At 45.2% G+C, this 26,134-nt stretch overlaps 1 protein-coding gene across 1 annotated transcript in view; it reads left to right on the top strand.

Moving 5' to 3' along the window:
• The window catches only part of LOC124798839 (LIM/homeobox protein Lhx3-like), a 556,731-nt gene that overhangs the window by 420,002 nt on the left and 110,595 nt on the right, over nucleotides 1-26,134 (top strand). The window lies entirely within an intron of this gene.

Genomic DNA, 26,134 nt, shown 5'->3' with positions numbered 1-26,134 from the left:
TGCTATTTATCCCCTCTTTATATACATAGCTTCTTGTGAATTAGGCTGTTACACTGTAACCAGCAAAGTTTGTTCCCCTTGATGACTTTGATTCTATTATTATTTCAAGTTGTATTTTGCGGAACTCTGTTTGCACACCAAGGACACTCTTAACCCAGAACCGGTCGGTCAAACTGATCTACGCTAACAGTTGGCGAACATCGTGTAGGCCGTTACTCCGGCGTGTCAGAATTCTAACTATGCTGTCCTGTACATATATTCGATAAGGGGATTTGCTTTTGACAATATCCACACAATTCGAATGAGTTCCATCATCGAATGCTGATTTAGATTTCAACGACGTTCAGACATCAAATGGTTCAAATGGCTCTGAGCACTATAGTACATAACTGCTGTGGTCATCAGTCCCCTAGAACTTAGAACTACTTAAACCTAACTAACCTAAGGACATCACAAACATCCATGCCCGAGGCAGGATTCGAACCTGCGACCGTAGCGGTCGCGCGGTTCCAGATTGTAGCGCCTAGAACCGCTCGGCCACTCCGGCCGGCCGTTCAGACATAGATGGCCCGTAATATCCGACCGTAAAACGTAGACGTTAATTGAGGAACGTAAAGAATAGCGTGAAGAGCAAAATACATGTAGAACAAGATATTTATTAATCAATACATGCAGCAATGAATAATACTGCATATCTCATAACTTTATGCCTACAGACTGTGAAAATAACATTACGGAGAGAAATTTCTGCTTCAGTTTGTTGCGTTATTGGCAGAGGGGGTATCTACCTTTTGCGAACATTCTGTCAAAAGCTGACATTGTGGCTATACAGCCCATATAATGGCGCCCTATTTATTGTAGCTTTGGATAGGTAGTGTTGACGATGTGATTCCATACTTCTATTGTATCTTCTTTTAAATGTCGACTCCAATCCCTCCGATAAAAATTGAATTGTAATGGTAGGTCTGTTTCTCTTCCTGTACGTAAATTATTCTTCTCTTGTGTTAATTTCTTATGTTCACTACATAAATGGAATTTGATTTCTCTGTTTCCCTTAATGTATCTACGTGTTTCCTAGTTCCCACTGACCGTCGTTTCGACAGCTCCATACAAATCTTTGATGATTTTATTGTCTTCGAACATGCTTTAGCATATTGAAATTACATGTTATTGAGATAAGACTGATTAAATTTGATATGGCTAAAATATGAACATGTTCAGTTTGCAGTAAGCGCTTTTTAATGTTTTCTATGATGTTACTATTTGGATTCTCCCTATCAGCCTGTATTGGTTGAGTGTAAGATAATTTGACACTCAACGTATTAATTATTATGATAACTTTACTTCTTGGCAACGGCGTTGCCGCAATGGATACACCGGTTCCCGTCAGATCACCGAAGTTGAGCGCTGTCGGGCGTGGCCGGCACTTGAATGGGTCCCCATCCGGGCCGCCATGGGCTTTTGCCGTTTTTCGGGGTTCACTCAGCCTCGTGATGCCTATTGAGGACCTACTCAACCGAGTAGTAGCGGCTCCGGTCACAGGAAACCATCGTAACGACCGTGAGAGCGGTGGGCTGACCACACGCCCCTCCTATCCGCACCCTCAGCTGAGGATGACACGGCGATCGGATGGTCCCCATGAGCCACTTGTGGCCTGAAGACGGAGTGCTTTTTTTTACTTCTTGCAACGTACTTTGTCTGTGCAATAGAAGATTCGTTTAAATGGTGGAAAAATTAAGTAAGATTCGTAGCAAGCAGTTTTACAATTTTATTTACTTTTTGCAGTCATCGAAGATCGATATTTCGTCTTTTACATCGATTTCCAATGTTTCAAAGACTTTATCGTATTGAAACATGGATGTTTAAACTCTCAGCATCTCCGTGTTTCAGGTATCAATGATTATGGAATATCGCTAGTCTGAATTGTACGAGTGTGCGCCGGCCGCGGTGGTCTCGCGGTTCTAGGCGCGTAGTCCGGAACCGCGGGACTGCTACGGTCGCAGGTTCGAATCCTGCCTCGGGCATGGATGTGTGTGATGTCCTTAGATTAGTTAGGTTTAAGTAGTTCTCAGTTCTAGGGGACTGATGACCACAGCTGTTAAGTCCCATAGTGCTCAGAGCCATTTTTTTTTACGAGTGCGCGTCGCATAGTTTCCGCAACAACATTCACGGAGTTGAGACCACCATGCAAGCATCCCAGATACGACGTCGTCGATGAACTAACCGCAGAATCCCTCCAATTAGTCTCGAATTTTTATTTACGCTGTTCGCATATAATTTTAGGTCCTCCGCGTACGTCACGATTCTGTTCACTCGACGCGAGTGCGCGCCGACAGCGACCACGCATCGTTCTCAGAAGCGCCTTCAGTAACAGCTCGCGGCGTGCAATACAAAGGCGCAATTAAATCTAAATTGCTGTGTGCGATCCAGTGACCCGCTGTCGCATTGCGATATTAGATCTGCCAGGGCGGACAGTGGAGGGTTGTGCTGTCGCTGGTCTCGCGGTCGGCTGTGGACGGGACCCAGAGGCGCGCCGGCGGTCGGCTGTGGAACTCAGCGTGGTCTTTGCCAAGCTGTAGACCGCAGGCCGGCGGCTGTGCGCACCGCATCCAGCAGTCCCAGGAGCTGTTGGGCTGCGCGCTGTCGGCTGCAAGTGTTATTCTGATCCGCACGCGACTACGAGGGCCTTTCCAGAAGCATGCACAGTCTTCTGCAACAGCGTCACATAACCCCCCCCCCCCCCCCCAACAAACACACACTGATGAGCCAAAACATTGCGAGCACCTGCTTAATTGCTTGTCTGTCCGTCTTTGGAACGAAATACACGACTGATATTGCGTATCAGGGACCCCACACTTTGATGGTAGCTTTGTGGGGGTATATGGCATTAGACGTCAACGCACAGGTCATGTAAATCGCATAAATAATGGGCCGCTGATTTGCGTACTTCGTGATGTCGCCCGATAGCGACCCAGATGGGTTTCAGAAGATTTACGTTAGGTGGATCTGATCGACGAGACATCAACGTGAGGTCATTATGATGCTTCTCAAACCGCTGTAGCACGGTTCTGGCTCCGAGACTCGGACAGTTATACTGATGAAAGTTGACATCGTTGCCGGGGAAGATACCAAGCGTGAACGGATGCATGTGTTTCGCAGCTTGTCTTCGATTACGACCACAGGTCCCGGAAGCGCATGAGAATGTCTCCCATAGCATAACACTACTCCAACCGGCCTCCGAAAGTGGCGCGCTGCACGTTTCGAACCACCGTTCGCCTCGATGATGGCGTCTGTGGAGACGACCATGACCTAGTGTATAAAAAGATTGATTCACCCGAAGACCCGACACGGTTTCATTGATCGAAGGTCGAGTCTCAATGGTCCCGTGGACACTGTACTCGCAATTGACGATGTCGTTGGGTCAGTAAGTGGACACGCAGGTGTGGTCTACTGTGCAGCAACATACGGTAAACGGCGTGCTCCGAAACACTTGTGCGTGCGCCAGCATTGTTTTATTTAGACAGAGATTCCACAGATCACTGTCTATCCTCCTTTGCAGAGGAGACAAGCCTCCGAACCCCACGTTATGTGAAGAGTCGTGGACGTCCATCCATTCAGCGCGTTGTGATAATATCACTGTCCTTCTACCTCTTACCGTATATCCTCACGACAGTAGCACGTGAACATCCGGCCGGATTCGGCGCTTTTGAGGTACTCGTTCACAGGCTTTGCGTAATAATAATCTTCCCTTTGTCAAAGTCGCTTATCTCCATGGATTTCCCTTCTGTAGCCCATATCTTCGCTATGGTATTCCCCGTCCGTGTCTGCTCCGGTTACATATTCTTGTTACCGCGTCGCGTGACCGCAACTTCACCAGCGGCATCCAGCGTCGCTGTTGACATCATGTTTTGGCTTTTCAGTGTACGCTAACTGGGAAAGAATGTGAAGCACACAGAAGACGTGGACGGGTGTCAGTCTAACTACGCGCACGTACATACTATCGACGGGTATGAAAATGATCGGACCTGCAGTTTTCAGTGACAACTGGAACGGCCAGTAGATTGCGTTAGTGTTGTTCGTTTAGTGTTGTTACAAGGCTTGCTGTAGTACATAAGAGGCATGAACAGCGTCAGATGTTGCGTGATAACTAAAGAGACAGCCTTATCAGCATCTAACATAGTGGGAAAGGGCCTCCATATCTGGTCTCCAGTTGCCCGGCTGATGGAATTGTGCAATAAATAGCTCTGAGCGCTATGGGACTTAACATCTGAGGTCGTCGGTCCCCTAGAACTTAGAACTACTTAAACCTAACTAACCTAAGGACATCACACACATCCATGCCCGAGACAGGATTCGAACCTGCGACCGTAGCGGTCGTGCGGTTCCAGACTGTAGCGCCTTTAACCGTTCGGCCACTCCGGCCGGCTGGCTATGAATGCCACGGCAAAAAAAAAAAAAAAACAGTTCTTCTTTTGAAGCGAACCAGTCAGCGAACCATTTTTATACGAATTGAAGCGTTGTTGAGCGAGAGCGTGTCCCAGTGATACAAACAGATTATAATCGGACGGTGCCAAGTCTGGAGAATAAGCCGCATGCCCTAGCATTTCCGAACTGAACGCCTCGATCGTTCCCCTGACCCGTTTTGCTGTGTGTGATGGGGCGTTGTCATGGAGCAATATGACTTTTTGTCGCCTTTCTCCATATTCCGGTCGTTTTTCACGTAAGGCTGGATTTAAATCTATCATTTGCCGTTGGTAGCGATCAATGTTAACAGTTTCACCAGCTCATAGTAGATGACACCCTTCTGATCCCACCAAACACAGAGCATTGTCTCCTTTCCAAAGCGATTTAGTCTTGCAGTGGATGTCGATGGTTTGCCTGGATTTGCCCATGATTTACGACATTTAAGATTCTCAAAATATATCCATTTTTCATCACCTGTCACTATTCGATGGAGAAACGACTTTCTTTTGTATCTGGCGAGCAGAATTCCACAAGTGGTCTTTCGATTTGCTTGCTGTATGTAATTCAGCTCATGCGGAAATCTTTTTCCCACATTCTGCAACTTTCCCATACCTTTCAACAGAAGAGAAACCGCTGTCTTCGATATATTCAATTGTTCTGCGAGTTCCTGTTGAGTTCGAGTGTCATATTCATCCGATAAGGGCTGCAGTTCGTTGCCTTCGAACTTTTTCGAGGGTTTCCAGCTCTCGTCCTTTCTCACGTGAAAATCACCACTTTTTAATTTTTCCCGAGAGCATGTTCGCCGAAAGCTTCGACGAGCATTCGATGCTATTCTGGAGCAGTTTTCCTCAAATGATAACAGAGGATTAACGCTGTCCGCAAATCGAAGTTTGTAGGCACAAAACTCGACATGTTTACGGGTTGGAAACACATACCGATGTATGGAACATTGGTTACTGTGTGTTGACATTAGTCGTCAGCCGTTACAGGAAGCAGATGGCGCTGCAGACGCGGTCTCACTGGCCCTGCACTGACGGCTAGAACCATCTATAGAGAAATTTCGGTTTCATATTTCTACACCTGGTATATCTCATCATAACGTACGAATACGGCGTAGTAAAGGTTTATGTATTTCTACGGCGAGGCAGGTCTGTACCGATGCAGGCAGTCCGTTAAAAAGATACCACCGCATTACGATAAACTGAAATAATAATTAACTGGTTGTTTATTGATGTTAATTTCTGTTTTCTCTACCTCTGTTTACGGTGGAACCTAGCAGAGGTCAGAAACGAGTTTGTCGTGCGCGTATGTACGCTAAATAAATGATAATCGTGCGGAATAACAAAACACGGTTGTTAATATTGACTGAGAAACTTGGGACGTGCTATATACATCTAATCCCACGAGTACCTATTAGCCTTCCGAATTAATGTGAATGCGAGAGGAATTCCAGTAAAGGTAGTAGTTGCATAATGCGATTATAATTGAATATAAAATGTTAGTTGCGCCGTTAATAGATCAGCCATTTCCCAAAACATATAAACTGCAAACGAAAGAGATTAGGCCGCAGTAGGGTATGATTTACGTTTGAATACAGGCTTTAAAATAAAAACCATGTTGTATTCTACTAAAGCTAACATCCCCAACACCGCGGCAACTTTAATTATTGCGACCGCCCTGTAACTCCGAACTAGTATGTAAATATTCAAATACTTAATGAGGCCGCGATGATGATTATTTTATTCGTTCTGTCTAACGTAATGTTTTATTTAAAATGTTTTGTGATTAAGCTACTAAAAGCGGTAAATTTAATTAAAAGTGATTCAACATCACGTTTTGGTGTAGCACTGATTACACAGAGCTTCAGAAAATCTGGGGCTGTTTCAGTGGCACTATGTCATAGAAAGAAGGAACTTTTAAGAAGAAAAACAACTACTTTTTGTTTACGGAAAAGAATGATTGACGTATCATACATTTTTGTTTAGTTAAACAGAATCCCAGGATATGACGACAACCGTTACCGTTTTCGATGATGCATAAGCGATCATCAGTATCTGTATGTCATAGGTCACATCTAGACTTACACCGTGTTGACAAAAACGGTTATCATACTCAAGAACACATGTAAAGCTTTGTTCTTCAAATACCACCTATGACCTACGGATTCTGAAGGCGCGCGGTTCTGGCGCTGCAGTCTGGAACCGCGAGACCGCTACGGTCGCAGGTTCGAATCCTGCCTCGGGCATGGATGTGTGTGATGTCCTTAGGTTAGTTAGGTTTAACTAGTTCTAAGTTCTAGGGGACTAATGACCTCAGCAGTTGAGTCCCATAGTGCTCAGAGCCATTTGAACCATTTTTGATTCTGAAGGAGACCACTCTCTGACCGAAACAGTAATGGCTGACACCATATTCCGTGACTATCTGAAATAAAAGGAGATTTTTAGAAGAAATTGTCTGAGACACTTTCTAACGTCCAAAATTCTTCACTAATCTGTGTCTTTATGTTTGTCTAAAAGAATTGTGTGTGAAGGTACTGAAAGACATTTTTCCAGGACCGCCCATTGCCACCCACTCGTGGTTGTGATGGTAGATAGCTCTTCGTCCCATGCTGTTAGTAAGCGAGTTTGGTTGCGGTGCGTGGCTGTGGGTGAATGTGGCGAGCAAGCATCCGCGAAATACGGAGCAATAAATAAAGAATAATAAGGAAAAGTTATATGCTCTGTGACTTACGAACTTCACCGTACGTGCGAAAATGCGTTTATTGTTTCATTTGTCCGACATTATACGATACTTGAGCGTTTTCGACATTCAGAAAACGGAGAGTAATATCAAATAGATGAGTTTTTAATCTCTCAGCACGTTTTCATCAATCAGAATTTCCCGACGATCAACAGAGACACAAAGAAAAAAAATAGACTCAGAAATACTCGTAACTAGCAAATAGATAATCGAACGGAACATTACAGTGAGTTCGTCGTGAATGTGGCCTAACCCTTCGCCGGCCGAAGTGGCCGAGCGGTTCTAGGCGTTACAGTCAGGACCCCCGCGACCGCTATGGTCACAGGTATGAATCCTGCCTCCGGCATGGATGTGTGTGATGTCCTTAGGTTAGTTAGGTTTAAGTAGTTCTAAGTTCTAGGGGACTGATGACCTCAGCAGTTAATTCCCATAGTGCTCAGAGCCATTTGATTTGAACCCAACCCTTCACATAGCTGTTAACAGCGCGTAGCGTTGCGCAGTTGGAGGTGAGCCGCCAGCAGTGGTGGATGTGGGGAGAGAGATGGCGGAGTTTTTGAGAGCGGATGATCTGGACGTGTGTCCATCAGAGACAGTACATTTGTAAGACTGGACGTCATGAACTGCTGTATATATTATGACTTTTGAACACTATTAAGGTAAATACATTGTTTGTTCTCTATCAAAATCTTTCATTTGCTAACTATGCCTATTAGTAGTTAGTGCCTTCAGTACTTGGAATCTTTTATTTAGCTGGCAGTAGTGGCGCTCGCTGTATTGCAGTAGTTCGAGTAACGAATATTTTTGTGAGTTAAGTGATTTGTGAAAGGTATAGGTTAATGTTAGTCACGGCCATTCTTTTGTAGGGATTATTGAAAGTCAGATTGCGTTGCGCTAAAAATATTGTGTGTCAGTTTAAGCACAGTCATGTATAATTTTTCAAAGGGGACGTTTCACTATAAACGTAGATTATTAAATGTCGAAGTTTATACTGGTAAACAAATACCCGGCTAAGTTCAGTAGGGGAGCGCTGCATAGGTGCTGTGGACAGGTGTTATCAGTGTGGTTGTCGGGGCATTTCTCAGCCGGACTTGGCGGACTTTGCTCCTGGTGGCTTCTAACCCGAGGCGGCCGGATAGCCATGGCGCGCTCGCCGTCCAGGGGCCGGCCGTGATTGATAACGCGCTGGAATTTCCCTCAGGCCGTATTTCCCCCGTTTCCTTCGCAAAACAACAATTTGTTTGGATGTCAAGAAGGAGTTACAAGTTGCGATGAATACCGAGCTCTCTCGGGCAGGCAAGCGACCTCTCCCGAATCTGACCACCGCTCGGCGGCGGGAGATTTTCGTTTGAAAAAAGTAGCGCAGCCGTTCTGTACACGTCTCAAAGCGCATCAGTACGCCAGGCCCCATCGTTTCTCTAAAAACGTACTCAAGCCGTGGTGTGTGTACTGTAAGACCTTCGGTACACACACCATCAGATTATTTGACTTGTCGCTCTAACGAAGAAGGCGAGTGTCAGCAATATGTCTCGTGGTCTTATCGTGGCGTGTTTATCTTCTGCAGTTAGGTCAGACGATAGAAATGCCACTTGCACGCTTATAGTAGCAGATTGACGGTGATCAACTTTAAACAGAACTTGATTAATTTTCACACACATTTATTAAAATAAAAACAAGCATAAAAATTACTTAACTTGGTTCTGGATGCTATTTACAATTGACAATCTGAAGTTTCTTTGGTATTGGTACGTTAATCTTATTCTCACATATATCTCTGATACTTGACAAAAGTGTCTATACATTTATCTTCATGGCAATGTACAGGAATATGGCAATCTTATTAGGCACAGACTGAAACTTGACTATAGACTGGTACAGACAAATGTAGAACTCGTACAGACTGGTACAGACTAATGCAGACTGGTGCAGACAAATGGTGACTGACTAATCGGAGGTCTGTACACTCGTTGTAATACCTCGCGCGTTCATGTATCACTGCGCGAGTGTGATCCGCGAGGAGAAAAGGTTCTACTTTAGCAGCAATCTCATTGGCTGCGTTACGTATTAATAAACGGATCGGCGGAAGCAGAATTCGGTCCGTCTCTATGGCAGCGCCATCTCGTAGTGCGGAGTCGGACGAGCGCTGCGCCTGTGCTGTTGTGCTTAGCGGGGCGCGCTCTAGTGGGAAAGTTGTGTACGCGCTGACTACACGGAACTATGTACACAACGCAAGCGTAGGTTTTCGTCTTCATATTTATAAATAAAGGAGAGATGGTAACTCAATATCTCCTGGGCGACTATATATTTGGCTGTAGAAAATTAAGGGCATTAGACACGCAGTTCAGACATTGCACTTCATAAAGGAGCCAAGACTTAAGAAAAACCGAGACGCTTTAGTAGGAAGGCTTTGTGGCCGAAAGCTTATTTGTTTAACAGTCCTTTTGTTGTGCCTGTCTGCGACTCAAAATTTCCAGTGTAAAGCCCGTATTACACGATGTGCCTAAAACGTACACCTATGCACCAGCGCCCCTAACGTGCATACCTGTAACTACAGACTGGTTCACTTCTGACCAATCACACCTCCACGCGGTATATACCTAGCGCGCATGCGCAGCAGCAGACGATACGCGCGAAAAGAAAATAGAACTTTCTGATGTCTTGTAAAGTTGTCCTTTCTACCGCACGCAATTCAAGAGCGACTGTATGATATACTGGAACGTCATACGTTCACATTATTTCTGTGAGCTCAAGGTTCCTATTTAATAAGAACATTGTTTTTACCATTATTTATTAAGTAATTGTTTTTCCTCTTATGTAGGTTAGTACTGTTCCGAATTACAGACTCAACAGTTTTATATTACGACACTTGGTTACACAGGTATATGTATTTCGAAAATTACATTTATACAGCATATTGCACATGGAGTATCCACTTGTTTTTGTAGCTATTGCCATGGCAGTGACAGTAAATATTCGAATTAGGGAAGAACGGCGACGAAAACGAAAAATCAGACGTTGTTGGGTTCGACCCTGGCTGAAAAGAAGGGACGAAGGCAGGGGAATATATATAGGGAGGCTATCTCACCTTCTCGAAGGTAAGAGTTATATGTTTATACGTTTTGTGATCATACCAGCCAAGATCACTGATAAAATAGCGGTCAACGCCCTGTTACGTTGCAGGCTGGTTGTAACAGTACGTTCCTGGCGAATGGGGAATCTTTTAAGGGCCTGGATTTTAGCCACAGAATGGCACAGCTCACCATTTCACAAGTTGTTGTGGATGTATGGACTGCAATTTGCAGCATTTGAAAGGACCGATACTTAAAGCTGTACTTGTGTTATTTTTCCAAGCTTTGAATATACGGTATATAAGTGCTCCTCAGAGTTTTTCAGTTCTTGTCTGTTGCACTGGGCGAAACTGCACGAACTTTGTCACCAATCAATGCCAGTTTCTCTTTTCTGGCATGGTGAAATAAGCAAGAGATGCAGTCAAAACAAACATGAACTTTCGTAAGCTAAGGCATTACGATACAAATCGAAACTCACCATGTGGCGTTATATGCACATTACGCAGAAAAAAACGATTGCCGACATATCGTATTATGATACAGCGCGTCACACGTACACCCTTCCTCACTGTATGCCAGAATTAAGATGCTTAACGCCTCTTTGCTCCATTTCATTTCTAGAATACGAAGTAGTCAATAGAAGTAATGCTTTCACAAACAGCTGGTATAAAAGAAGGCCTACTGGCAAAAATGTTTTTTCTCTGCATTTAAGAAAACTTACTCACTGAAAAAAAAATTGCGGAAAATCCCCAACATGAAAATCTGAAATAAGCTACTAGCCACCAAGCAGTAACCAAATAAGCAGAGAACACTGCGGTTGTCCCTTCTGCGCATGCGCGAGTTATCGCTGCCTAGTGCGCATGCGCGGATTGACGGTAGTTTAGAACTGCTCTCTATTTTGGCGCGTGGATATGTGTCTGCTAATTTTCGTAGTTTCACCCGTTCTACCGCTAGATGGCTGTAGCGCCAGACCAGTACCGTTCGCGGCGGATCGTCGTGTAATACCCGCTTAAGGTGAGTAGCACTCTGTCCTTTCAAAGTATTGTCGTGTTTGTCTTTCGTCGTCGCTCTGTTGCTGCTACTGTCGTCGTTAGGGAAGGGCAGAAGTGTTTGGAGGAAGTGTTGTTGTGTTTCGTGCCTGACCGCGGTAGTGCACAGTATAGTACAGTGGGATGGCGGTGGCAGGGAGGGCGGGGGGGGGGGGGGGGAGCCGCGCGCTGAATTGTTAATCAATGAGTAATGTGCGCGCAGTGCGGGACAGGCCGGCCGCTCCTCGCGTGCTGATAAGCGGCACGCGACATCCCCCCCCCTTTCTCCAGGCCCCCTCCCCCTCCACCCTCCACCACCCGCTCCCCTTGCTCGCTTATCTCGGACACGAGTGCCCGCATTAGCTGCCTGTCCCGCCGGCCTGTGTACCGTACGAGTCCGCCAGCTCTCACCGCCCATCTGGTCGGTCGTTTCAAAAGACGTCCCGTATTATCGGCTGCTCTGGCTCCCACTTCATCATTGCCAACACAGAAAAAACTGAAAGCAGTCACTGTTTCGCGTCCGTCGACATGCGTCCACTCATCCATCCACTTATTCATTCATTCATTCCCATCATGAAGGAAAGCCTTCAGGTATTTGGAATGAGCCAAAGTATACATTAACAGCCAAAAGCAGCCAATGCTAACTATTTCTGTAAATTGTACCGACAACAAACTATGACTAGTACTTCTCTACTAACTCTGATTATTATGAAAATCACATGTAGATTATGAAACTTCCTGGCAGATTAAAACTGCGTGCCCGACCGAGACTCGAACTCGGGACCTTTGCCTTTCGCGGGCAAGTGCTCCACCAACTGAGCTACTCAACCACGACTCACGCCCCGTCCTCACAGCTTTACTTCTGCCAGTACCTCGTCTCCTACCTTACAAACTAAGGCTAAGGTCCCGAGTTCGAGTCTCGGCCCGGCACACAGTTTTAATTTGCCAGGAAGTTTCATATCAGCGCACACTCCGTTACAGAGTGAAAATCTCATTCTGACACATGTAGATTAATTTGTACAGGGTCGGAGAGAAGTCGCTCCCTAGTTTTATATCTTCATAAAATTGTTATTAATGAATGTTTGCAGGCGGAACAGGTTGTAGTGTGTTCTCAGGACCATAAGAATAAGTGTAATACATTACAGATCTACTTTTGCTCGGAGCCCATTCATCGAATCCTCGCTATCCCTCCCAACGTCCTGGAAAGTCTTCATTCACCCAGTCACAATCCATGCGGGCCAAATGAGGTGAGCCGCGCTGGATTAGGCGAGCGGTCTGGGGCGCTGCAATCATGGACTGTGCGGCTGATCCGGGCGGAGGATCGAGTCCTCCATCGGGCATGGATGTGTGTGTTTGTCCTTAGGATAATTTAGGTTAAGTAGTGTGTAAGCTTAGGGTCTGATGACCTTAGCCGTTAAGTCCCATAAGATTTCACACAGATTTGAACATTTTTGAAAATGAGGTGGTGCTACGTCCTGCTGAAAAAGGATGCGCGCAACATTGTGTCATTGTGATATCTCTTGCCACACATATTCATTCAGCGTCTGGCGATACCGGTACCTGTTCATGGTCTCTCGCAGTATGAATGGACCGATGAGACGGTACGCAATCGTACTGCACCAGACTGTCAATATTGGTCGACTTCTTAATTTTACAGTTGTCATTCCTGGATTTGTTTTTGCCTAGTAATGGTAGTTGTGCCAATTGACGAATCCTCCACCATGAAACACCGAATCAACGCTTAAATAATATTCTTGAACAAATACGGCCCCGTGACAGCACGGATTTTGTCGATCTAACGCTCGAATTGGACAGAATTTCGCACGATATCCCTCAAGAAAACGTCCAACAACTCTGCCAGCCAATGCCAAACCGAATAACTGCTTGCTTAAGGGCCAGAATGGACCAATGCGTTATGGACTTGGTCAATTTTTTTTAACTTACAGTGTGTATGGAAGTTTTCGACGATGAATCTGACAGTGATGCTCACGCAAGCGAGGGTATTGCCGGCTGTTATGTCCTGTTGCTTGTCGTATCACTCCTGTGGGAACACGAGTGTCGCACGGATAACTGCCGCGTCGTGCGACCTTTACTGCAGCGTATAGTACTGCAGGTCGTTGTTGTGTTGCAAACGTCCCCATCTGTTGACTCAGGGATCGAGACGTGGCTACACGATCCGTTACAGCCATGCGGGTGAGATGCCTGTCATCTCGACTGCTAGTGATACGAGGCCGTTGGGATCCAGCACGGCGTTCCGTATGACCCTCCTGAACCCACCGATTCCATATTCTGCTAACAGTCATTGGACCTCAACCAATGCGAGCAGCAATGTCGCGATACGATAAACCGCAATCGCGATAGCCTACAATCCGACCTTTATCAAAGTCGGAAACGTGATAGTACGCATTTCTCCCCCTTACACGAGGCATCACAACAACGTTTCACCAGAAATCGGTTGGAAACTTTCCTCATGTCAGCACGTTGTATGTGTCGCCACCAGCGCCAACCTTGTGTGAAAGCTCTGGAAAGCTAATCATTTGCATATCACAGCATCTTCTTCCTGTCGGTTAAATTTCGCATCTGTAGCACGTCATCTTCGTGGTGTAGCAATTTTAATGGCCGGTAGTGAACGTAATGATTTCCCGTGGGCCTCGCACAGAGCCGAGCGCACACGATGCACAGTATGTCGGGCGAGGCGACCAGCGCGGCGTCACAAGTTCGTTGTGGGGCCCGTATCTCTCGTGGGACCCGCCAGAGCCAGCCGCCGGGTGCCTGGCGGGGAGCAAATGGACTACGGCGTCTCTCGCAGCCAGCGGCAGCGGTGTTCGCAGAAGCAGCAAACACGGCCGTCAGCCTCGTGCCACAATATAACGCGGGCGCCACTTGGCGCGTGTTTGCCCTCGCGGCAATCACAACAAATAACTGCAAGGCGGCCGGTCGGGCCGGCCTTTGTCGGCGCTGTTTGTTTTCTTGGTCTTCTCTCCGCCGCGAGCATTATTTGTGTTTAATTTACCGACACGCGTTCACGATTTCGGATACCTGCCGAATAGCAGGCGCTGTTATTTTGTTTCTGTCCGCCATATTCCCTCCGTCGCACTAGCTGAAGACTGTTTGGTGATCAACAAGCAGTCAGGCAGACTTCCGCAGAAAACAGAAAAAATATATATGTACCGGTTCGCCTCTTGCGTAGCTACCCGAGGGCGCCAAACCGCCCGCTTCACTGTCATGTTCGAATGTTTTTGTTTCCGGAGATATGAATACGAATTTATTGCCACTCACACTCGATACAAAACAGGAACTGCCCGGTCAGCTATGTGCACAATCCCTAGAGAACGTAAGCACGAACTAGGCATAGCCGGCCGGAGTGGCCGAGCGGTTCTAGCCGCTGCAGTCTGGAACCGCAACACCGCTACGGTCGCAGGTTCGAATCCTGCCTCGAGCATGGATGTGTGTGATGTCCTTAGGTTATTTAGGTTTAACTAGTTCTAAGTTCTAGAGGACTGATGATGGCTCTGAGCACTATGGGACTTAACTGCTGAGGTATCAGTCCCCTAGAACTTAGAACTACTGAAACCTAACTAACCTAAGGACATCACACACATCCATGCCCGAAGCAGGATTCGAACCTGCGACCGTAGCTTTTGCGCGGTTCCAGACTGTAGCGCCTAGAACCGCTCGGCCACTCCGGCCGGCGAGGACTGATGACCTCAGAACTTAAGTCCCATAGTGCTCAGATCCATTTCAACCATTTTTTTTTTACCGAAGCATTGGGAGTGTCTGAGGCGTACGCAGACTTGGAAACGCTAATGTTACGTAGCATAATTATTTATTCTCTTTATTTCGAAATTAATTCCAAATAATTTTATTTTTTGATATTCATTTAGGAGGTGTGTTTTTTTTTAAGTCAGTGCCGTTTTGAAATTAAAACAGACGTGCTAAGATATCTCCATAATTTTATTTTTACATGAAAGCCTGTATCTTAATCTACGCACTTACGCCATTACAATCTGATTCTTCCTTGTTTACGTTGCGTACTGAGTGTTTAAGATGCCTCCGATAATCGTGAGTCCCACCGACTGTGAAGTACGGGCTGTTGTAAGATTTCTAGGTGATAAAGGCCTAAAAGCGATCGATATTCATCGTGAGATCTGTGTAGTTTACGAAGAAAACATTGTGAGTGATGGAATGGTAAGAAAGTGGGTGAGAGCATTTAAAGATGGCCGCACAAATGTGCATGATGAACAACGGAGTGGTCGTCCTTCGGTCGTTAATGGGAGTTTGGTGCAGGGAGTGGACAATAAGGTGAGAGAAAACAGACGCTCTACGATTTCCTCCTTGCGGGATGACTTTCCTAATGTTTCTTGTAGTGTTTTGTGTGGCATTGTGACCGAGCTCTTGAATTACCGAAAATTGTGCGCACGTTGGGTACCGAAAATGTTGACGGATGTGCTCAAAACCAAACGTTTGGACAGTTCATTGACTTTCCTTGAGCTGTACCACAACGACGGTAATGATTCCTTAAGCCAAATTGTTACGGGCGATGAAACATGGGTGGCTTACGTCACACCACACTCAAAGCAACAGTCCATCGAAGTTGAGCAAGGACATTGTTTTGCTGCAAGACAATGCCCGTCCGCATGTGGCGAATCAGACCAAAGATCTCATCACATCTTTTCAATGGGAAACTCTAGATTACCCTCCGTACAGCCCCGATCTTGCGCCCAGTGACTACCATCTGTTCCTGCACTTGAAGAAATACCTGGGCGGTCAGCGTCTTCAAGACGATGACGAAGTGAAAACAGTGGTGATGCAGTGGTTAACAAGTCAGGCGGCAGACTTCTATGTGGAGGGTATTCAAAAACTGGTACAACGTTATGACAAGTGCCTCAATATTGACGGAAATTATGTAGAAAAGTAGATTAAGGTACAGGCTCTCATGTAAAAATAAAATTATTGAGATATCTTAGCACGTCTTTTTTAAATTTCGAAACAGTACTTACTTAAAAAGCACGCCTCGTATTACGATCCATTCGAAGCTGTGATGGCTTCATCATCATCCACCCAACGCGGCATCCGTAAAATATATCTCTACACAACGCTGGAACGCTATGCCGTAAAGCTTCACCTTAACTGGTTGAAACAAACAAAATGCGAAGCCGAACACGAATTATCATGGCTAGTAATATAAAAATTATACAGGTATACGTCTAGAGGTGATAGATTACATTATCAGGGCAACTTTTGTCACAGAAAAAATGTTCTTTGACACTTCCCAGGGACGTTAGGCGTCCTCTAGTATTGTACGCAAGGCTTTCTTTGGTTTTGGCCGTACTACGGACGACATTTCACCGAAGTGGGAGATTCTACTGTCCAGTTGTGCTGCACACCACCTATCCCATTAAATTGATAGAGTGGTTGTAAACAAGAAAATGTTAACAATGAGTATGTGTAAGCGGAAAGGATATTTTACAAGCGAAACAGGAATTTTAATTTTGCTGAACCTATCCCCTACCACACGGAGCAGATGACTGGAATATAGACTGTGGACAAGGGAAATAAAAGTCCCAGATGGCCTACGCTCTACCGCCTGTCAGAGGCATAACCAATAGCGAAGGACGACTACCTTTAGAGGGAAGCATCAGCGAACATTTTGGCCCCAATACAAGTTGTTTGGTCGGGAAGACTTTGAAACAGTACTTGAAATGAAAAAAAAAAAAAAAAGAAGATTGTGGTTCTGTGACCGTGGAATACTTCTCTTCTGACCTGACTTTGGATCAGTTCAACGGTACACAATTGCCATCGGCATTGATATACTGATCCTAGGGTGTAAGGCAGGGGATGTCTTCAGTGGAGAAACTCATGGGTTGCTGACGGATCCAGCTGCCCTCGGTGTCCAGCACTTACTTTGGTGAACCTATGACATTTCAGAAATTGTTTCAAGGGGCCGAAGATAGGTGAGTCAAGCAAGGAGGTATGGGGGCTGTAAAGAGGCTGTTCTCGGACCTCCTATGCAAGTTCCTGAAGCAGCTGCAGGGTCCCCTTGGCCACACATCCCGCCTCGTAACACAGACACCACCGGAATATTGTGCATCGCGGGAGACGTTGGTCTCCGTGCACCTCTTTCATCTTGCGATGTATTTGTGAAACATGCTGCAGTTCTGAGCGAAGAAATCAGATAACCACTCTGTGTGGTGGTCGGGAGGAATGTATTGCTCAACGAACTGCGGAAACAATTCCGCTTGTGTAGCTGGGAATACCACCACACCATCTCTCGGTAAATACATCCGCCGGCCGTTGTAGTCGAGCAGTTCTAGGCGCTTCAGTGTGGAACCGCGCGGCTGCTACGGTCGCAGGTTCGAATCCTGCCTCGGGCATGGATGTTTGTGATGTCCTTAGGTTGGTTAGGTTTAAGTAGTTCTAAGTTCTAGGGGACTGATGGCCTCAGATGTTAAGTCCCATAGAGCGTAGAACCATTTGAATCATTTTAAACACATCCAGTCACTGGGATCACATATCCCAGATATGTGGGTGGCTCGAAGACTTCTTGAGTAGTAGAACCCAGTATGTTGTCCTCGATAGTGAGTGTTCATCAGAGACAAGGGTATAGCGAGGACTGCTCCAGCAATGTGTAACAGAACCGCTATTATTTTCTGTACACATAAACGATCTGGGGGGCAGATTGGGTAGCAATCTGCGGATGTTTACTTACGATGATGTGGTGTATGGAAAGGTGTAGAAGGTGTGTGACTGTAGAATGATACGAGATTGGCTTGCACAAAATTGCTAGTTGGTGTGACGAATGGCACTTGGCTCTAAATCTAGAAAAATGTAAGTTAATGCAGATGAATGGAAAAAATAAACCCGTTATGCTTGGATCCAGTATTATTAATGCTCTGTTTGACACAGTCGCGTAGTTTAAATAACTGGGAGCAGTGCTGCGAAGCGATATGAAATGGAACGAGCACGTGAGAATTGTGATAGGAAAGGCGAATGGTCGACTTCGGTTTATTGGGAGAATTTTAGAAACGTGTGGTTCATTTGGAAAGGAGACTGCATATATGAAGTTGGTGCGACCTATTCTTCACTACTGCTCGAGTGTTTGGGATCCGCAGCAGGTCGGTTTTAAAGAAGATATCGAAACAATTCAGAGACAAGGTGGTAGATGTGTTACTGGTGGGTTCGAACAACACGTAAATGTTACTGACATGCTTCGGGAACTCGAATGGGAATCCATGGAGGGAAGGCAACTGTCTTTTCGAAGAACACAACTGAGAAAATTTAGAGAACCGGCTTTCGAAACTGACTGTAGAATGGTTTAACTGCCGCCAACATACATTTCGCGTAAGGACCACGAAGATAAGATACGAGAAATTAGGACCGTACGGTGAGATATGGACAGTCGTTTTTCCCCCGATCTGTCAGCGAGTGGAACGGGAAAGGAAACGAATATTAGTGGTATAGGATACCCTCCGCTAAGCGTAATATGGTGGTTTGCTAAGTATGTCTATAGACGTAGCTACAGCGAAGGTCTCCTTTTACATTCTGCCTTTTGTATCCCGCCTGTAAGGCGGCGCGCGGGTCTGCTACTGGAAACTGAAAGGTGGGCCGAATGACGGAAGTGAGTAGGAGCAGGAAAAGGTAATACACGTCCGTACTGCAGTATGAATTTAAATCACCTTTACTCTAGCAAGAATACATAACTTTTGCCATGAGGTGCGAAGTGTCCCGGCCGTCTGCTCTTGATCAAATGGGGAGAATCTGGAGCGGAGCTCGTGGAGCTCTCTCGCTTCGGCTAGAGTGCGCTGTCGTCGGCGTCTCATAGTGCCAACTTATGAAACTATACAGTGGCATCATTGCTATCGATACCACACCGCCTACCTTAATATATTATATCATCTCACGTTTTCAGGGCAGTGTCGCTGACATTCCCCATTTGTGTACCCGGTGTTAGTAACGCCTATATCAGCGATTATAAGCAAGTTAATACGGTAGTGTGTTTTCAGCTGCTAAAATGTGTGTTTCGTTAGGGTTTACGTTTCATTTTATTCAGTTAAAATATCATCAACGAAAGGATTTTCTTGTGTGTTTCGTGCTTTTAACGCGTGATGTCTTCATTGACGTTTCATTCAAATTATCCCCTTTGGCTGACGCACCGTAAAAAAAAGAAAAAAAATTAGTGAGGGAGCGAGAACTGTTGACCATAACCGGCTAACAATAACCCACAACCAACGAATTGAAATGGCTCTGGGCACTATGGGACTCAACTGCTGTGGTCATAAGTCCCCTAGAACGTAGAACTACTTAAACCTAACTAACCTAAGGACATCACACACATCCATGCCCTATGCAGGATTCGAACCTGCGACCGTAGCGGTCGCTCGGTTCCAGACTGAAGCGCCTAGAACCGCTCGGCCACCTCGGCCGGCACAACCAACGAGGCAGTGAATGTAATCTGCATATAAGGCAATATTTGTCGGAAGACCAGTATCACAGCTCATGGGCTGGCGCAGAGCGGAAGAAAGACAGGGGAAAGACTGTTTCCACGCTTCACACCAGACGTTCTTCTCAGTTACCTGCTCTACTTTATTTTACATCTTTGCCCCTGTTCTGCTTGTAGTCAAGGAAACAACATATCAACCATTAGTGTTAATTTCTTTTTGGTTTATGAGGTTTCGGCCTTTTTAATGTCTTATCCTAATTTATGAAAACCAGACTATTTTTCTGAAGTCGTGCGGTGCAACGTGTTCGCTGCTTGGGTAGTCTTCCGTCTTTAAAAGGTGCGGAGGAGGGGCTACGGAGTGAGCAGTTAGCAGGTGGGATCTGGGACCTGGCGGACGCGTACACAGAGAATACATTAGCGGCAGCAATAGCGGTCTGTGAGGCGGCGTCGGTGGCGGCGTCGGCGGCGGCGGCGCCGCCGCCAAGACGGCGGGTCGGGGGCAGGCGCGGAGCGAGGCGAGCCGAGGCGAGGAGGCTAAATGGCTAACCTGTGGATCCGCGCGCGCCGCTTGTTGAATGGGAAGGATGGCCCCCGGGGGCGGCGTAATCGGCTGTCCCTTGCCCCGGCGCGCGCCACCGCCGCCACTCCCGCCCCCACCCACCCCCGACTCGGCAGCTCCGTCTCGTGCCGTCCGCGCCGCCTCGCGCACGTAACCGCCAGCAGGCGCAAGGCGCGCTGGCCGCCGGGTCAGCTTCCAGAGCACTTTTCCACACAAGGGACATACCATTTGGCGACCTCTTGTAAGTCTCCTACTTCTTAAATTTAATCTCACCTGAAGACCACACGGCAATCGAAATATCGTTTTTTTTTCCTTTAAAAAAAATTCTCAAGAAAATGAACTTTGAAGCTTCCGAGAGCCTTTAATACAGTAAAGTAAGACCGATTTTTCGACAGACTACGTGACTATGTTGTAGAGTACTTGCGTGCCATATGGGGCCTGAGTTCGATCCTTGAACAAGCACCTCTGCTTGTACGTTTTCCGAATGAACTGAATTTCCCGCTCCCCAGAGCCATAGCAGTCACGTGGGTCTGTGGATTCGCAGTCAACTATTTATCCTTGGATGGACCTAAAGACGTATTGGACTTTCGGAGCTACATGCAAGAGCGTCATCGTAAAGTTCTACGGAACCCGAAGTACAGGGAACATTTTTCTGCTTGGTTAGGAGGCGCCCTACGCGGCCCTCCAGGCAACTGGATCCCCAATAGTTGCGAGAAGATACCCAGTACTTGAGCTGACAAGAAGAAAATCAGCCGTAGATGGAAGATATACATCAATGATCATGCGTAAGAGGAACAGCGGCTCAACTCTCTACCTGCTGCTACGTAGCACGTATTCCATTTTCCGATACACAATGCCTCGGCGTAGGGTAGACACGGGGTTATTTGCTTTCTTTACTTAGTGCACTGTGCGGTGCTATAGTGCGCGTCATTTACGACGGCGGCCGAGTTTAGGTTCGTTCTGCACATCTGACGTCACAAAACGCAGTCAGCCAATGAACAGAGAACGACGTTGCCAGAGCTCGACAGCAGTGCAGAGCACGGACGAGTATCTTCAGTTTTAGAAATGTTCAGTTATAAATAAAGTAATTGAACAAAAGCAGTGTCCTGATAGCAGACTTTCTTTTATAGAAAGTTTCGAAAAAGCATTCTTTATACCAGTTGCTTCATATTCTATTAACTAATTAAACCAAACAAGCAATAAGCCCCCTAATTCAGGCGATAGCAAGGAAAGGTGTTTGTATCATTCTCACGAACCGCTTTTTTGCAATAAAGAACAGCAGTAATTGTTTATTTCCTATTGTACTTCGACGAAACGTGAGTAATTCATAGTCATACCAACAGTGTTTGTCGGTATTTTGCGTGACATTTTAGAGTTCTCCACGAGTTCTGTTGAATGACGAGCGGCGTTAGCGTAATGGTTAAGGCGTTTGGCTGCTAAGTGCATGGCTCCGAGTTCAAACCTTGTTCGGTGCTTAATGTTTCTTTATTTAAAAACAATATCGAAGTGTCTTACTTCATGAGTTTTATTCGTTTGAATGTAATTTTTTGACATTTCTAGTGCTGTGTCTCTTCATTATAATCATAATAAGTTTTCGGTTTTTCTAATTTTGGGTCCAAATAGTTTTTGTGAAATCGAATCATAAGTCTGCCAAAGCAGTCGGAACACCATGTGTCTGCACAGGCGAGCAGTGCAGTAATGACAAAATCGCGCACGGCGTGGAATGCGGGGAGCACATCTCTGTAGCAGCGAAAGGGTTAATGCGGCCGTTGTGGCTTTACTTCATAAACTGCGCGCTCCCCCCTAAACGTAAGTTTGCGAACTATATTATACTACGGTGCCACTTCTCTTGGCGCGTGCGTCGTTTGCAATTGGCAACACAGCAATCTCCCGCGTCTGGGCGGGCATGCGCGAGTCGCCAAGACAAGAGAACTGAACTATAGTAGCATGTATTCTAGGCGTGGTATATTAAAAAAGAACACACATGTCCCTGCCTTGACTGCGAGGGGGACACCGTGACCAGGCCTCGAGTTGTGACCCCTCCCCAGTCTGTCGTACCTCAACACCTCATTGCCTTCTTCCCCCCCCCCCCCCCCCCCCTCCCCGCCCAAAGCGCACTCTCTCCTATAAAAAAATTGGCGATTTTTAATCAGATGTGCGTGTCGTTCGAGGTGAAGTATAAAATACATAAAAACGGGGCACTGGTGATCACTGATTTGAGCCTAGTTTCGGTAGTTATTTTTTCCCTTTTTCCATTCATCTCTAGTTTTTACGTTATTTAAATAAGGTTCATCAAATATCCTAATTAATATGTCTATCTGTGATTTTATAAGAAAGGAATGTCTTCTAATTTCCAATTACATATTCTACACTAAAACCCAGTTTTCATTGCAAATCTACCGGGTGATCAAAAAGTCAGTAATAAAACCCCATGTCATTAAATGCATGTGTGTCAATTTGTACGTGGCTATCTACATTATTCCGTGATTTATTCAGTTTTCAAATTTATACCGACGTTTTGATCACCCGGTAAATTCTTGATTGCCGATCTTGTATAAACGTTTGTTAATAAACATTATTTTAATTAAAAACATTAAAATTAAGTTGTTTCAACTTTTCACTGAAATGCTCGTAGAACAGGCACCTTTGTTTAAAAATTTTACCACAGCCGGGGATCGAACTCACGGTGCCCACATCACAAACGAGCAGTGTACCACGTAGCCACACTACCTGTGGAAAGAAAAAAGAGCTCTGAAAGATTCAAAGCCGATTTTCTCGAAAGCTTTTGAGAGTTACATCTAAGTGCTTTACGGATTGATATTTGGTTTTTGAATTACACACAACACAAATATTTTTTTTTTTTTTAAATCGGATTTCCATGTGTCTCCTTGTGAGTACGTAACTGGTGTGACTTAAGTATCATTTCCCCGAAAATATTCCCTTCGTATATCTGATTTTGATACATAAACGAATATCAACGTTATCTGACTCCTTTTTATGAGATATTCGGACGTGGGAAAGGCTTTCATAACGCAACGGCAAAATATCGGATCTCGAACATATGTTCAACGAATGCAAAATTTTATCGAACGTATTCAAAGACTACTAACAAGATATGAAAGTGTTACACCATCTTCCCTTACTGGAAGCATGCGTGCAGTAGAGAGACAGACTCCACTTTGAACGAACACCTATTGAGAAGATACATTAATCGCATCAGTCATTGTCAACATAGTCAAGATCATCACGTGTCTCGAAGTCCTCTGCAGCGCGGACACGGATTACTCTTACTCTAACGTGAATGCAAAGAAATAACCATAATCTGACGATGGCGCCTTGTATCAATAACGATTCGACTGATGCAGTTAAGTCTGCTAAAGTCTATTACGATCAAGCATAAACAAAGAGTAAATGAGCACATGGCAGTTGACCGACATAAATTAATATTAGTTTCGGAATGAGAAACAACTTAAGAGAAATCGGAATAATGGTTGGTCATTAGTGAAGGAAAACAATACGACAGCTCAGAAATGAAATTACAGAAGTCCTCCACGGAAATACGGTGACCACAGTTCGTCGAAATCAGATCAAAAGGAACCCCATACAATTTCTGATCCCGAGTAATGTATTCACAGATGCGTTGATGAAACACCAATATTGATCCTTGAACAAAACACGAGGTCACTCGGTCTGAACGACGGATCGATCCCTGGCCACGAGGAAATCAAATCTGTAAAGCTGAAAAACTTGTAGAGTATTACACAAAAGCATGCTAGCAGGCAACTTTCCCACCACAAAATATTGGAGACCGCTGCTCAAAAATGTCCATCGCAGTGAAACAGCAGAAACAGTCGCCGAATTTGAACACGTAGAGCCATGAACGTATGGACAGTGTACACGCGTTGCAGTTTAAATAACATCACATACCCTCTCAACCATTGAAGATCTATTTAGTTTCTTCCTACCCGTCTGGACGCTTCACTTTTTTGGTAGGCAGTGTCTTGTGACACAAGTGGAGAACTTGTCCGAGTGTTTCAATGCAGAGAGCTAGAGATTCTGCACGCTGCCGTTGTCATTGAAATCCCGCATAATTATGTAACTGTACTTTACAATTTGGTACTTGTTCTTCATCGGTAATTTGGTTCTGGCATCGTACTGTCTACGGGTACGCCAACTGAAGATATATGATACTTACCAGAGAGCAGAAAAGCTGCCACGACGGAAGAAGTAATTCGTGAGAGTCGTTTGTTAAGAACTTGAGCTGCCATTCCCAGACGTAGTATTCTCTTGTGTTTCTTCATTACGGTCCAACGTACCGTCTACAGCGACGTCATTAGAGCCGGGACGCCTGCTCGGTTTTAACGAGCAGGGGGGCGCTGGAGGGGCAAGCAGGTCCCGTGGCATTGTTGGAGTCATTTGAGGAAACCATGGAAACACGGCGTGGGATGACTTGATCTGGCGGCCCTTTCCAGTTCCGAGTTCATCGTTTCGTCGCTGCTTCAGTAGGCACCTGTTTGAGGCACTGCGGCAAGTGTTGCTTCGAATAGCCGTTGGAATTTTTACCCAGAAATAGAATTAAGAGGTATAAGTTGTGTCTTACTTCCACATCTTCCATTTTATTCGTGACCCTGGAAGTTCTAACAGTACGAAAAAATATAATTTTAAAATTTTTCACCTAATTAACTTTTGTTGTAGTTACCAACTAATACAGGAAGAAACTGGCAAAAAGCAATCAATCGATAATTTTAAGGACTTGGTTTCACTATGGGATCACTGAGACCTTGGTTTCAGCCACCTGTCATTTCATGTTTAATATTTGAAAGCAAATTTTGCATTTTCCCTAGACACAATCCCACATCTCTGAACTTCCATGAACCTATAATGCGTAAATCAGATTATATTCTGAATAACAAGCAAATATGGGTCTAAAATGTAATAAATTTGTATCAAAATATATGCTACTACTGTGGTTACGTTTTTAAATGAGTAGTACAAACTCCTATTTACGTTACAAGGAGTTTAGATGTACTTATTCACTATCACTGATCTCCTCAACATGATCAATATAAAAATAACCACTTGTCACAAACTCCTAAAATTACGGAGTACAGTCTCGGCTCCGACTGTTGCTTTGAGTGCTGTAAGTGACTGAGTGACTGCTAGAATGCACTACATTCGAAGAAGTACCTCGGTGTGTCACCAGATGTATTACCATCTAGAGAGCCTGTACAGGCTCTCAATTACCATCGATGCTTTCATGCAGAAGGCATTGGTACTTCGAAACAAAACGGATAAAATGGTGGTTTGTGGCACAAATCATTGGGGCTGAAAGAGTTAACGCTAAACCATGGTGTGCTTATACGTTGGTGAAAATTGCAGTTCCGTTGTTTATGCATCATCAGTGAGTAAAAAGAGCGTATTGGAAGGGTTCCTTATCACGAGTAGCGATAGTATACTTTCTGTAACCACCTTTGTACTCTGTGGGTGGTCTTTTTCTCGTCAATACATTTTAATGATGTTATGAAATATGTATAGATTTCCATATGTACTCCATTTTATTTTGAGTATATATACTCAGCTATATCGTTAAGTGACAATGCCCTCACGATAAAAGTTAACTTGAAAGCAAGGTGTTTGAGCTTCGCAAAGCTATACCGCTGGGATATTCCGGGAAGTAGGCTACACTGCTGATAATAGGTAAAGCTTCAGTCTTCTCTTTGATCCATAGTGGTTTTGGGTAAGATGTAGTTCGCTGGCAATTTCGTTTCAACCTCGTGTGACTGAAACATCGATGAGGATGGTGAAATATTTTTGCTTATAAGTGTGTATGTAACAGTAC

The sequence above is a fragment of the Schistocerca piceifrons genome, chromosome 5 (genome assembly GCF_021461385.2).
Source record: "Schistocerca piceifrons isolate TAMUIC-IGC-003096 chromosome 5, iqSchPice1.1, whole genome shotgun sequence".
In the NCBI taxonomy this organism is placed as follows: domain Eukaryota; kingdom Metazoa; phylum Arthropoda; class Insecta; order Orthoptera; family Acrididae; genus Schistocerca; species Schistocerca piceifrons.
This window is presented reverse-complemented; position numbering and strand designations above follow the sequence as displayed.